The following is a 15,924-nucleotide window of genomic DNA, read 5'->3' on the forward strand; positions in this document are numbered from 1 at the left end:
GGCAAGCACTACAGCATGCAAGGTTTATGTCTATACAGTGCAGTTTTTTTCACTCTCCCACATGAGAGCCCCTCTTCTTCCACACATGAGCTTTTTATGAGTAGATGCCATACATTCTCCAGATTTGACTTTTTGAAAAAGGAGATCCCAGTCTAGCTCAGAAGCTAAAACCACTAGGAATTAAACAAATTCCAGACATGCAGAGCTTCACACCAACATTTAGTCATTCCTAGCCTAAACATCCAGACTGTTGGTAGAATACAATTGCAAGCTTTAATAGACTGCGGTGCCATAAGGTTAGGTTTAGGGTGGTGCCATAACAAGTTCACTAAATTATCCCTAACTTGCACAAATGCTCTACCTATTGAGTCTATCCAGCCTCCTGTTATAATTAAGAATATTGATGGCCTCACTATGGAAATATTCTAAGATATTTTAGCTGCTTACTCCATAAGGGAAGCTCAGAGCTGGATATATGTTTCCTGAAAAGAATGCACTGTGAACAAGGGTCAAAGCATCCACAGTTTTTAGATGCCTGCATGCATTAGACCTTCTTCCTTTCACATTTACTCCAGAGTCTTACTGTCGAAAAAAATTTCTTCTCTCAGCTCAGAGTTAGTTTTGCATTCAGATACATTCCACCCACTTCCTCATAATGTAGCTTAAGATAAAACATAATTATATTTACTATATCAGTGCTTTAAAAATCCAGATGACTACTTAATAGCAGAAAAAATATTAAGAGGGATAATATCTACTCCAACTTCAAGTGTTTATCCAGCTTATTGCAGGGCAGTAACAACAGGCCTAAACACTATTATCTAGATCAGGGGTAGTCAACCTTGGCTCTTTTATGACTCGTGGACTTCAACTCCCGAATTCCTGAGTCAGCTGTGCTGGCTCAGGAATTCTGGGAGTTGAAGTCCACGAGTCATAAAAGAGCCAAGGTTGACTACCCCTGATCTAGATAATGAAGTACAATTCAGGTTTTTTTAAATATTTATTTACAGTCCAAATATAACAGTTCAACAGTATATCTGATAGCAAATATAGAAAGCAATAAACTTGTATAGAAAAGCATGAAACAATTAATGCAAATATCACCAAGTGGATTCCATAAGCCATAACTACCTATTGTTAGAAATTTGGCAACCTTTTTTTTGAAAGAGCTGAGGCCTGATCTTGCAGAAGGAAAAGAGTGTCTCCTGTTCTGAAAAACAACTAAGGCTAATTGGATAATTAAGATATTTTTTTTAACAATTAGTACTGTGACTTCTGGTCTCCATTTAGTATATAGCAGGCATTCTAACAATGTGAAAAATGAAGTCAATCCTTTTAAATGAGCATATTCAAATATGGCTTTCATAGGGAATGCAGGGTATCTGCCAACTGCCACTCTAATAGGTAATTTGTCAATTTGGGTCAAAGAGGAAAGCCTCCAATGTGAAATGCATGGGATATTTAAACAGACTCTATAAGTGGAACAAAATGTAGGGATATTTGAACTAAATATAAATAGAAAATTCTGCTTCTCTCTTTGAAGATCTAGAAAATGAAAGATTTTGGAACAAAGGGAAATTGTTTAGTCTAACTGTTGCTTTTTTTGCTTTTTGTAATTGGCTTTTGCACCAGGGAAAATGTACATGGAAAGTGTAAATGGATGCGATGTACTGAAGGAGGGAATAAGGGAGTGTACAGGAATGATTGATGTCTTCCTTATGATGTAATGGCTCTGTTGTCTGATTTTCATTGGCTAACAAAGTTTATAAAGCAATGCTACCAACTTTCTAAGATGTGCCACTTCTGGACATAACTCTGCCAGCATTCCAGATTGTTGGCCACCCAGCTGCTTAATTTGATCAAATCAAGTGCTGCTTGATCAAGAAGTCTCCGCTTGGGTTATCTGATTAGATTGATATGATATCTCAAGTTCAAGTAAGGGACTGGGACCTTACAGTCCTAAATCTTCTGCTTTAGACTAGCTATATTTTTGCCAGAAATAACAGCTAGTATCAAGAAAATGAGCTGAATTAAGTTTGATTTGTTTTCTTAAGAATGAATAAATCCTAATAAGGGATGATAAACCAAGGATGTTCTCCAAAGTTGTTTCGGCCAGGAGCTATGACAGAATAGACTCCACATGTCCTGAAGAAGATACAGCTAACTCTAACTGAATAAGAGAGTTAAGAGCAGAATGTGAAAAGTGGGTTTTTGCCTTTAAGAATTTATATTGAATAATTCCTAAGCTGGAAGTATCCCTATAGATACTCATATAGAACCTGAAAGATTATTAGGGTAGAACAAAACATAGTTTTTTTCCTCCTTACTATATAAGCCCAGCCATTGTGATTCACAAAACATGTTTTATGACTTAGCATTATAGGGGAATCAAATTAAAAATGGATAAAAAGCCATGGCTAAGTAAAATGTGTGAACCTAAATGCAGTTTCATGCTAAATATTGTTTCTAAATAATGTTGTTTCTAAATAATGTTGTTTCTAAATAATCTATTGTGGCCTGATTTGCCCGTATGGATGGATTCATACATTGCACTTTGCCAAAACCAAACAATTTAGGACTCAGCAACACAATATACCTCTAGCCCTTGTAAGAATAAATCTTATGTGGATCTCTTAACAATGAGTGGAATCTCATAAAATATCATTTTGGTAAGGCTTATTCCAAGGTGCAAGGTTAAAGCCTTCATTCTCACTGCCGGCAGAAAATGTGCTATACAGATTTTCTCTCTCAAACTGAAATCCTGAATATATTTACTTAAATGAAAGTACAGTAGACTTTACTTCTGCATGAACGCGCATAGATCTGTTATTCACTCTACAGCAGATTTGCACAACATGCTAGACTAGACTAATGAGGTTATATAACTGGTTCAGCATAATATAGAAACCCAAGCACAGTCTTAATACGCTGTGTAAATCAAGACATGCTACACCTTATCTTGTTTGTTTTATGCATAGCATGCAATGTGAATGCAGCAATATTATATTAAACTCTGTTTAGATTTTATTTTTAATTTATTTTAAACAGATTATGTATATACTTTTTATATTTTTAATTTATATTTTATATTTAGTGTTACAGGCTATCTATGGAAAACGTAGCCAGTTTAAATTTTAGCACGTTAAATAAATCTACTTCTTAGTGCAACGTTTATCCTAATATTTACTAAAGTGAATCAACATTAAAAAGTGAAAAGCTATCAATGCCCTCTCAACCATGGTGGCCTAGTTTAATACAGCAGTGACAACCTAAATCTGGTTTTGCTATCACAACCTCCTCTCAGCTAAGAGTATAGGCCCGTGGTGGTGAATTTATGGCACAGGTGCCAGAGGCGGCGCTCAGAGCCCTCTCTGTGGGCACGTGTGCTATCGCCCCAGTCCTAGGCCTTCAACTGGGTTTTATAAAACCTTTTCGCTTTAGGCCTACGCCACCGTGTGAAAAAAAAAAAGGTTCAATCAATCAATCAATCAATCAATCAATTTCAACTTCTCGAGGGGAAAAAAAAGATCTCGCAAAGTTGGAATTGATTGATTGAACTTTTTAGTCCCATCTGCCGTTACTACTACAGCCATGCCCACCCAACTGGCCACACTCACCCAACTGACCACACCCACCCAATGGGCCACGCCCATCCGGCACCCGACGATACATAAGTGGGTTTTGGGTTGCAGTTTGGGCACTCGGTCTCTAAAAGGTTTGCCATCACTGATATATGGCACAAGTCCAAAAGAAGGAAGACACCTTCCAGTTCTATAGTTGAAAAAAGGTAGTTTAAGTCCAGTATCAGGTAATCAATATGGGGACGCTTAAGTATGCCGCCTGGGAAAGCCAAGGGGAATCATCAAAACAATTAAAAAACGAAAATTAGAATATTTCAGACATGTGATGCGACACCCAGAGAAATACGGCATACTCCATTTAATCCTCCAGGGAAAGATTGAAGGCAAACGAGGTCCAGGCAGAAGAAGAACATCGCGGCTTCAAAATCTAAGGGACTGGTTTGGACAAAACTCAGCAGCACTTTTTCGTGCGGCTGCTGATAAAAACAGGATCGCCAACATGATCATCAACGTCCCATAACGGATATGGCACAAGAAGAAGAAGAATGTTAACAGTTTACAATGTCATAAGGCATACATTGTACAAAAAGATTTATCTAAACAGTCTTTAAAGTTTAATAAGAGCATTAAGTACAAAACACAAATAGGTTTTAGGCTTATAGAGAATATTCAACTTCAAAAGGACAGGGAAGCACATGTAGTGTATACTTAGCAACCGTATGCAGTAACACTGAAGAAAAGTAACTTTATAACCAATCCTCACATTTACAACCATCACAGTAAGATCATAAACACTGTCCTGGTTCCACTTAGCAACTGCTTCACTTAACTATTGATGCATATCTGCCTGCTGCACAGTTCTCATAGCATCAGAGGGCGGGAAACGAGAGCCACACAACATGGGCTTTGTAGTACGGTTGTACTAAATAAACAACCTGGGTTTTCTTGTATTTTAATTTGATTTTATTCTCCTCTTTTAATTGATGTTAATAGTTCGTCAAACCACTGCAGATTGGAATGTAGAAAGCTCTTTATTCTGTTACTGGATGAATTGATGGATAATTTCTAACATTCCTAAACTGCAGGATAAAACTATCTTTGATCTCCAGGTCAGGATAGGATAGGACCATATTCGTCTTAACAGGATATCTGTAGTTTGTCTTCTGGTAAGAGAGAGAGCTTGTTAGGGTTAATTATAATAACAATAATAACAATAATAAAGTTGGAAGGGACCCTGGAGGTCATCTAGTCCAACCCCCTGCTCAGGCAGGAAACCCTATACCATTTCAGACAAATGGCTGTCCAGTCTCTTCTTAAAAACTTCCAGTGTTGGAGCATTCACCACTTCTGGAGGCAGGTTGTTCCACTGGTTAATTGTTCTAACTGTCAGGAAGTTTCTCCTCAGTTCTAAGTTGCTTCTCTCCTTGATTAGTTTCCATCCGTTACTTCTTGTCCTGCCCTCAGGTGCCTTGGAAAATAGCTTGACTCCCTCTTCTTTGTGGCAGCCCTTGAGATATTGGAATACTGCTATCTTATCCCCCCTCGTCCTTCTCTTAATTAAACTAGACATACCCAATTCCAGCAGCCTTTCCTTATATGCTTTGGCCTCCAGTCCCCTAATCATCTTTGTTGCTCTTCTCTGTACTCTTTCTAGAGTCTCAACAATTGGCACCTGGCTTGTCTCTCCCTGGATTCTAAGTAATTTTATGATGTTTTTCCTTCATTGACATGCTACGTTTTACGCCCCTGCAGTCTTTAGAGCTCATTTAAATGAACATATATGATATTATGGAATTCACATATGTAACATGTTTAACTTCATGTAACTGATTTCCTGTCCAAAGGGCAGGATGCCTTTCTCCTGTCTAATCAAATTTTCTTTTGTATTTTCCTTTGATTTGTTAACTATAAAAGAGAAAGTAATTTGAGGCTCTTGGTGCCCTCTTTGAATAAGAGGAATCTGCTTTATCAGAACTACTCTGAATAAATCATAATAAAATGATCTTCCTGCCTCAGTCTGCTTTATTACAATCTGTGCATGCAAGGCATGAGCCTAGGGGAAGATCTGGCTATCGCTATTAAGTTGCCATTCCAAATTGTGATCACTAAACAAGGACCACCTATCATAGAACAATCTAGACCCATCCAAAGCAGCCATTGGGACTTAAAAAGAATGATTTTGAAAGAAACGGTTTACTTTTAATACTTACAAAATAAAATGAAATCCTAATACCTCTCCCTCCCTCGTGATTCTGCATCACATGAGAAAAGCACATCTTCCGTCCCCTGTCCTGACCACTTTCTACAGAGGGACAGTCGAGAGCATCCTGTCATACAGCATCACAGTCTGGCTTAAAAGCATCACTGCTTCAGACAGGAAGGCGGTGCAGAGAGTGGTGAGGATGGCTGAAAAGATCATTGGCAGTTCTCTTCCTTCCATCCGGGACATAGCACATAAGCGTTGCTTGAGCAGGGTCCGTAAGATTGTCTGGGACACTACACATCCTCTTCACGACCTGTTTTCCTTATTATCTTCTGGGAGGAGGCTCCATGGTATCCAAAGCAGAACATCCAGATTCAGTCACAGTTTTTTTCCATACAGCATTAACCTTGTGAACTCTAAAGCTTCCTCCTTCCGTTATGTATTCAAGATGGACAGTGATTAGTATTTATATGTTACTTATAGGTAAGGGTGTAGGTCTATACATATGTTGAATATAGCATGTTTAAATGCGTGTTGTGTATGTGAACACTTTGAGAGCAAACAACTAAATTTCATTTTTAATGTGTGCCATTGTGCCCACAGTAAAAAATGACAATAAAGGTTATCTATCTATCTATCTATCTATCTATCTATCAATCTATCACCCCTAGAGATCTGTGTGGATTAGCTTCCTGCATCCTATAAAATGTTACCTCACAAATATTTGGTGGAGGAGTTTAGATTCCTTTATTTCCTTTTCCATAGTAAACTGCTATGCTCCATACAAATTAAAAAGGGCAAAAGCCTCTATCAAACTCCTCCCTGTTTAATTTCAAAGGAAGGATAGTTGTGTTTTTCTCAGAGTTAGTCATGGCCAACTAATCTTACTAGAGATCCATAATCAATCTACAGGTCAACTGTGTATTCAAATCTAGAAGTCTGCATTGCTCTTATAAAATCTATCACAAAATACTGTAGATAATTTTCACTTTAAAAAATTACATGGCCGTATGCACATTTACACTAATTTTCTCATCCAGCTCTGCATATGAAATTTTTCCTTCTGCTAATCCAGTTCCATAGAAATACAGTTATTAATACCACCCTATGTTGAGCCAAAGTAAATTGCCTCCTGCACTTCCTCTTTCTTAATAACTTCCTGGCAGAACTCATATTTTATGTGTTGATAAATGGTGGACATTTAATCATAGTTGTTTTGCTATTTCCTCCTTTTAAAATAAATGGCTTTTTACAGCATTCTACTTTTATAATGATACAGGTGACACCTAGTTGCCTTTTTTTTCTTGCTACATTAGCATAGCAAGGTTTTGTCACCAGAAAATATTGCACAAATATTGGGCCTCTCTCAACATCTATCATTAAAACTTTCAGTGCTGTGATATAAATATAAAAATCTATTTACTTCACTGTTTTCAACATTTGGATTCACATTGCTAAGCATTTTTAATGACAAATTATTTCTTTGCTTTTCCCTGTCAAATGGTTCAAGCAAGGTTTGGAGAGAGCCACTTTGGTATAATGATTAAATCACCACATTAGAAACCACAAGGTTACAAGTTCTAATTTTAGACATGAAGCCTTCTGGGTGATCTAGGACCAGTCACTCTCTGTTAGCCCTAGGAAGAAGGAAATGACAAACTTTTCTGAAAATGCTGCAAGAAAACTTCAGAGATTACACCTTTTTTACTTACAGCTTAGATTAGACTCATGTGACTAGACCTAATTAATCTGATAACCTACAGGGAGATATAATTCACTAGATATGATATATTTCATTTGATGAATTTGTCTCACACTTACATAGATACACACACACACATACCAACTTAATTAACAAATTATAATAAAAGTATTTCATGTAAAGACTAAGAGCCAGTTTGGTGTAAGGGTTAAGGAGCCAGACTAGAAACTGGGACACTGGGACTTCTAGTCCTACCTTAGGCATGAAACCAACTGGATGTTTTGGGGCCAGGCAAACCACTTCCAAACAATTTGCCAAGAAAATTTCAGGGACTAGTCTAAGGAATCCTGACTTGAATCTGTCCGTTCCCCCCAAATTGTAAAAAAAATTCCTTACCTTGGACATATTTCTTAGCATGGACATTTTAAATCATGTTTCGGTATCCACAATCAATTGCTGTAGTAGGAAAGCTGTTTAAGCACATATTTTATACACCACACAATATGGTGTGTAAATATTGTCTGCTAATGTTTGAACTACAGCTGAAGGAGAGAAAAATCATAACTAATAATGATTGCTATTTTTGACTTGCTGTTAATCTAAAGGGGACTTTTCCAAACTTGGCATTCTGCTCATATTTTAGGCTTCATTTCCCACAATACCAACAAGTACTGCCAAATGGCTACACTCCCTGGGAAACTATGGGTGCTGTAGTGTAACAGAAGGCACCAGATTGAGGAAGGGTGGCCCAAGGCTTTTCTGCCCAAGAACTTTCAAGCTGGTTGCCTCCTCTGTGTAGAAGCCTGCTGCAAATGAAGCTTCCTTAAGAAATTCTTATCCAGACTCGTATGCCTTCCTTTATCTTGGCCAGAATGATGGCTTGATGTTGTGTCTGGACAGGGTTTATTTTATCACCACCCTAGCACATTTCTGAGTTTAGGGAGGGAGGAAGGGAGGGAAGAAAGGAGGGAGGGAGGAAGGAAGGGAGGGAGGAAGAAAGGAAGCAAGGAAAGAAAAAGGAAGGAAGGAAAGAAAAAGAAAGAAAGAAAGAGAGAGAGAGAGAGAGAGAGAGAGAGAGAAGAGAGAGAGAGAAGAAAGAAAGAAAGAAAGAAAGAAAGAAAGAATCAATCAATCAATCAAAGGTTTATGATGTTTAATTATTTATTCAACTTATATGCTGCCCATCTCTCCTGATTCTGACTCTAGATGGCTTATAATCATTAAAAAGCTGCTCAAACTAGTAAGATTAAAAATAGCTTAAAATTAATAAAGATGGGGGAAGGGAACAAAATGCACACAGGGGGAGGTGGGATCATATGTTTGTCTGTTAACCACCAGCAGAATAATGCACTCCCAATGGGGCTCCAAGCTAGCTCCAAGCCAGGTCTTCAGGCCCTTTTAGAAGACCAAAAGGGGTGTGTGGATCTCACCTTCGGGAGTGGGGTGGTGGCATAATGTTCCAGAGGGCAGGAGCGATGGCAGAAAAGGCTTTTGTCCTGGACCCTGTCAGGTGGAATTCCTTAACCGACAAGGTCTGTAGCATACCTTTTCTGCCAGTATGTGTGTGGTGGGCCAATTCCTTTGGGGTGAGGCAGTTCTTCAGATAGCCTGGACCCATGCCATGAAGGAATTTAAAAGTAAGAACGAACATCTTGAATTGGACCTGGATCATACTAGTCTGCCATAACTACATTGGGGGTTAACTTTGGGATGAATGGATAGACAGATAGATAGATAGATGATCAATAGACCAACATTAATTAGGCATGAAAGGAATCTTACTGAATTAACTATATTAGCTTTAGGTAATACTCCATGGATTGATTTAAAACTCACATGGTTAATTGACTACAATGGCTTTAATTTCTCATTAAGTAGTAGTGTAATTTAGAAAAAAGCAATCACTCACAAGAAGAAACATTTTCCTTAGTTTTCAGTACAGAAATGTTTTCCTTAGTTTTCAGTCGAAATATAGATCATATTTCCTTATCTCAGAACAAAATCCATAATCATCTCACGAAAGACCGAATTTTAATTTGCAAAAGGGAATTTCAAGCTTCTGCTATCACAAGCATTGGTGCTTAAAAAAAAGCAAAAAAATTATAATTTGCTTGCAGATTAATTGTAGGTAATTTTAGTTGATTAAATTGTTTAATCAGTACAGGTAATTAAAATTGTGTATATTTCTAAAATTATTCAAAGTGCTTTAGACCTCAGTACCTCTGGGCTAATCATGAAAGTAGCCTGACTTTATTCAGGCTTTCACAGAGTCTGAGGGGAAAAATGATGTTTTAAAGAGTCACATTAACCTTAATGAGTGGATTACTTAAACCATTAACATCTATTTTTCAGGCATGCACAGAAGCTTGGAAAAAGATGCGTTGTTTAATGAACATCAGAGAAGCACTGCAATTATGCCAGAGCTAAAGTTTTTCAAAACCATTTTCAAATAGTTTATTAGAATCATTGACCAATATTTTATACAAATCAAAAATTGTTACGTACCAAGAAAATTAAGAACCAAAGAAAAAGTAAAATATATAAAGTATACCTTTAAAAGGTTTCAATGCCATCCTGTATTCAGTTAAGTGATGATGAATGCAATATTGGAAGACTTGAAAGACCAAGTTAGGAATAGATCACCATGATGAAAATCTATCTATGTGATCACCATCAAGTCAAAAAAATGACCTGATCACACATAATAAGCCAATCAAAAAAAGATCCACATAACATTTTAAAACTCTGAAGCTAGAGAGAATTGGGCAGAGAAAATAACCTTTTTTCCATTTTATCAGTCAATAATTGTATTGGATTGAAAGTTCTTCTTTTTATAGAAAGATTCCTTATGTAAAAGAATATTTATTCTTAAATTTACTATCACCTTCATCAAAAATTAAGCACAGGTAATCCTCGAGTTATGACAGTTCACTTAGTGACCATTTGAAGTTACAACATAACCCCCCCCCCAAGTACGTACGACACAGTCCTGAAGTTTCAAATGTTGCATCACCACGGCAGTCGTTCACCCTTATGAACGACTGCAGAGGAACTGCAACATTCGCCCTGCCTATTTCCCCAACCCCCAGGTCTACACAGGTACTGGCTCTGTGGCTACTCATCTTGCAAAGATCGAGTGAGCTTCTTGGCCTGCTTCGGTGCTTCAGGCCTTCGGTACGTTTGCAGAGAATGGAGGCCTCAAGTACGGGAGATCTCGTACTACTGATCTCACGTCATCTCACGGTACTTTAGGTCTCTGTTCTCTACAAACGGAGGCCTAGACGAGATCTGCGGCAAAAGGCTCTGCAAGCAATGAAGCCTTCCCTCTGTTTGCAAAGCCTTTTGCCATCTTTGAAAAAAGATTTTGGCTCCAAGAACAGAGGTCAGGAGGGGCGCGTGCGTCCCTCCCGGCCTCCTTCTCAGTGGCAAACACTTTCAGGAAAGGCCTTTGCTGCCGTAAACGGAGGTCTGGAGGGATGCATGCACCCTTCCGGCCTCCGTTCTTGGCGCCAAAGGCTTTTTGCAAAGATGACTGGAGCCTATAGGGATGCAATCTGTCATCCCTGCATGCCTCAAGGTGAAACTGAGGCAGAGAGGCTAGAGAGGAGACACACACCCCTTGAACATTGAGATCTAGGTAAGGTAAGTGATCCAGTCGGGCATGGTGGGGGGAGGGGGAAGCACAAGATATCTTAGTGGGTAGGGGGAGACCTTGGGTGGTCAGAAGCACTAAACCCCCCATGGTCTTCCCCACCCTGAGATACAATTAGCGAATGTGTGGGTGAAAGCAGGGAGTGATCATGTTCAAGTTACATGATTCACTCCTATGAATCATCGGGTTATGAATGTAATCGGCAGGCTCCATTACATTCGTAACTCGAGGATTACTTGTATTAGAAGATGATGTTAAATGTTATATGTTATAAAAGTTATGCCAATGACTCATCCGTGAAACTATAATATCAAAGTATTAGCAGCAACTGAGGCACCATGGCAGAGCTCATAGCACTATGTTGCACCATCCTCCATTACAGAACTGAAGCAAATGAAACAAATATTGATTTAGATATAGTTTAACAGGTTAATGCAGCCTAATGAGTGTAAACTGTCATCAGAGATGTAATTTTAAATCAAGGATATTGGCAATAAAAATCCTCAGGTGACAAAAATGTACATTTTTTTGAAGGGAGGAAGGATCATAAAGTAAGAGATATCAGAACTGAGGACATGAACAATTAACCAGTCAGACCTTAGCAACGGCATTTTTATGGATTCTAAGTGGGTCAAATTGGGATTTACAAAATCTAAAAATATGGTGGCTATGAGACAGAAATTTCAAAGAGATGGAGCTGCATCAGTAGAAGGGAACTATGTGTTATACACAGTTTTCATTAGTTGAACGTTAATGGAATTTACTAAAGAAAAAGAATTATTGATGGGAAAACTGCTTATTTACTACTGTATAACATTATGTAAATTTTCTAACCTCTTGACTTAATACAAGCAAGAACTAAAAAAAAAACCTGTACTATATATGCCAGAAAAGTCATTTATACTTATTCTTGGTAGCCTGGGAAGAACTACAAAGGTTTCATTTATCTCATCAAGCATAGAAGATGCTTAGCTTTTCTTCAGAAACAACACAAAGGGATAAAAGAAAATGAGGAAGAGGATTCCATGAAAACATAGTCAACTTCCTAGGCATTTTTATACGCAATGCTTTATCAAAAGAAGCATTAAAGATCACACATGCACGCACACACTGTTTCATTGGAAGGTTATTCTTTATGGTTTTATAAGCTCCTTCTTTTTCAACCAGCCTCATGAGGCAAAGCATGACAAGTTCCATCTTATAGACTCAAGAGAACAAATGAGCTGTGCAGAGTACATGGCTGATGTGAGAGTTACAGTAAAACACAGCTCCAAACAATCACATCAACCTCTTGTGGCCTAAGAAGGCACAGCAAAGATCCTCCTGTTCCTATATTTCTATTAAATCCTTCTATTAAGCATTTTCTTTTCCGAAAGCTGTTGTGCATGTGGTCATTTCTTTAACAGCACAAAGCATTTTCTGAAAACAAGTTTCTCACAGAAATGTTTCATTATTTTTTTTTACTGGCAGACATTCCAGAGAGCCACAGTTCTGCATGTATTTTAAGAAATGCTTGCTCATTTTTCAAGCTTTGTATTTTCCATGCTTTGCCCACTTGAAACCCAATTTCTTCTGAACATCCAGAGGATACTTCAAGAATGAAACCTTATATGCTTCTCACTTACAGAAAAAGACCTAAAACAACACAATCACCTCTTGCAAGACTGATACAATCTCAAGTGCGTTTAGTGCTTCCCCTCAGTTAAGCAAGCTTTTAGATAGTGTAAGAGCTTTTCTTTCTTCTTCATTGCCATCATCAAAAAGAGATGCAGAGAACAAAATCAGACTAATGAAGAGGGTTATGCAATTAAAATACACAGTAAAGTTCTGTTCATTAATTGCAAAAATCACATCATATTGTAATTTGACAAATCTCTGAAAAGAAGACACAGTTTCCTTCATAACCAGATGTGACTGAATTTCAAGTCACAGCTGCTTAATTTTCTTATGACACAGCAAACGCTTTGCATCCTGCTGATGCACATTCTCTTCTCCCTCGCCTCCCTCCGTATTAACTGCAACAATAGAGCTGTTTAAAAAAAGCATCCTCTTTGCCAATTGCTCCGTACAAACAACGTGCTTACCTTCTTGAGGTTTAAAAAGCAGTTTTGCAATAGGAAAAGTGCAAAGCTGCTTTATGACTTTATTTCAGGATCTCCTTCCCATGGCAGCTTACTAGAAACAGAGATCTTCACCATTTTTCTGATCACATGACCAATGCCAGTTCTAAATAAGGACGATGATCACCTGCCTTTAGATACCATGCTGTGCATATCCAATCAGCCATTCTAATAGGCACTCAAATAACACCAAACACAAACAGGCTTATTAAGAATAACTGTTTTTCTTTCTTAGTGGTAATCACATAACTGTGAAAACCAAATAAAATAAATCTAAAAGCAAGTTTTGAAGCTATGTATTGAATAGCTACAGTATATGTAATCTACATCACTTAAATTGAGTTTAAAGCCATACAGTGGTGGAAAATTTTGTTAAAAAAACAACAACGCAAAAGAGGGCAGATTCAATGTGTATCTTCAGGTAGAATAGAGAATTTTTACTGGGATCTGTAGACAAAAGCCACTTTTTTCTGCATTATCCAATTAATTAAAAGACCATTTATTTTCCTTGAAAAGCATCTTTAAATATTTGCCAGTGTGTAGAAAATAGCATTAAGAAATATCTGGTCAGTCCCATGCTGGATTATATGTATCATATTATCAAAATTAGCCTTCCCCAGTTTAGAGACTTCTTGATGTGCTGAGGCTAAAATTTCTGCCACTTGAGGAAAGTTGACCTAGAGAACAAGCTAGTTCCTTCTCCGTTCTCAGCTTTCAAAATTAAAATATTTTTATATTTCTGAGATTTCAATTGCAGCCAATACTCACAATTATGATTTGGTTCCAGGGCCACTTTTTTAAAAAAAAGACTAGTGACATAAATCCAAATAAATTTATGGGTAAATTTTATATTCTACAATTTAGATATAAATGTATATAGAGATAAATGTATGTAAATGAGGCCATGAGCAAAGGTAGATGCTAACTTTCATATTTTATGTAGATTGCACCAAATGGATTCAATAGATAAGTGTATCTCAAATTAGTAATGTAATGTTCTGAAATATTTGCTTAGATCTATACAAACAAGAAGAGAGATAAAATTATTTGATAAAGTTAGCTGTCTTTACATGGAAAAAAACACTCTAATAGACTGTGGTGAAGAAGTACGGTTTATGCAAAATATAAGAGGAAGAAGAAAACCCAAAAATGTTTATATGCCCAACTCTTGTGGTCATGAGATTTGCAGCTAAGAGACAGTTTCAAGAAGACAAACAAAAACATTTGTCATATATTTTGCAAAAATTGCATAGCATTCTGAGACAAAGAATCAATGAGCAATGCACATAAGCATAGGGCTGGGAGGAAAGTTAAAATCCTATTAATTGGTTATAGCAATTTTTCATGCTCCAGTGAAATCACGATCACTTCGCATTTATTATGTCAACACAGGACACACAGAATTAAAAATAAATAATAATAACTTCCATCATTTCTTCCTCTGCAGTATTTCAGAGATAAGCCAGATCCCTAGCTTGCCGAAGTTCTACCAAAGAATCTGTGAAGGTTGAGAACAGAGGTCAAGAACTGAGAAAAGATCCACAGGTAGTTCTCATTTAACAACCACAACTGGGATCAATAACCAGTTCGTTAAGCAAAGCAGTCGCTAAGTAAAACTGTGACTGTATTTATGCTCTTACTTTAACTTTCCTTTGCTTGATAGACCTGGAGAAAGTCATAAATGGTCATCATTAGTTTTTCATCACCATCATAACTGCAAATGGTTGTTAAACAAATCAGTAACTCAAAACGGACTGCCTGTAATAGAGGGTAGATTAAAAATATGGTGACAGTAAAAATGTGTAAGAACTGTGAAAGTTGATTTGAAAGGAAGAAGGGGAAAGATTCAATTTATATATGAAAGGGATGAACAATGTCTTTAAAAAAAAAAAAGGCCCAGAGACAGAAGTGGGTAAGATGATGATTGGAATAATTTTGTTCACTAAAACTTTGACATTTGATATTGAAAGGTTCTGGAACAAAGGGAAATTGTTTAGTCTAACTGTTGCTTTCTTGCTTTTTGTAATTGGCTTTTGCACCAGGGAAATCTCATGCAAGCGTGGGAAACATGTACATGGATACGATGTACTGAGGAGGGAATAAGGAAGTGCACAGGAATGATTGATGTCTTCCTTATGATGTAACGGCTCTGTTGTCTGATTTTCATTGGCTAACAAAGTTTATAAAGTAATGTTCTAATTTTCTAAGGTGTGGCACTTTTGGATGTAACTCTGCCAGTGTTCCAGATTTTTTGCCACCCAGCTGCTTAATTTGATCATATAAAGTGCTGCTTGATCAAGAGGTCTCCACTTGGCTTATCTTATTATATTAATATGATATCTCAGTTCAAGTAACGGAACAGGGACCTTACAATATCTTAAACCTTAGATCAAAATTGAGTGCTGTTTTGAATGGCAAATTAGATTTAAACTGTATTATTTAATTTGATTTACATGCTGCCTTTCTAGCCAGGAGTGCCCAACACTCACTTTAATCCAGACTTCTTAATATACAGGTCCACACTACATCACTGTATGAAAGTGTAGGTTTGGACTTGTATTAACAAAATTGCAAATACAACTGGACCAATTGCTGTAAGTTAAAGAACAGTATGTTCTGGTTGATTATATCTCCAATATTATATCAAAGTATCCAAAATTGTAGAT

General features: G+C 37.3%; 1 protein-coding gene across 1 annotated transcript in view; it reads right to left on the reverse strand.

Annotated features, from left to right (window-relative positions):
• The window catches only part of PRUNE2 (prune homolog 2 with BCH domain), a 69,340-nt gene that overhangs the window by 17,526 nt on the left and 35,890 nt on the right, over positions 1–15,924 (reverse strand). The window lies entirely within an intron of this gene.

The sequence above is a fragment of the Protobothrops mucrosquamatus genome, unplaced genomic scaffold (genome assembly GCF_001527695.2).
Source record: "Protobothrops mucrosquamatus isolate PMUCROS unplaced genomic scaffold, P.Mucros_1.0 scaffold254, whole genome shotgun sequence".
NCBI lineage: Eukaryota > Metazoa > Chordata > Lepidosauria > Squamata > Viperidae > Protobothrops > Protobothrops mucrosquamatus.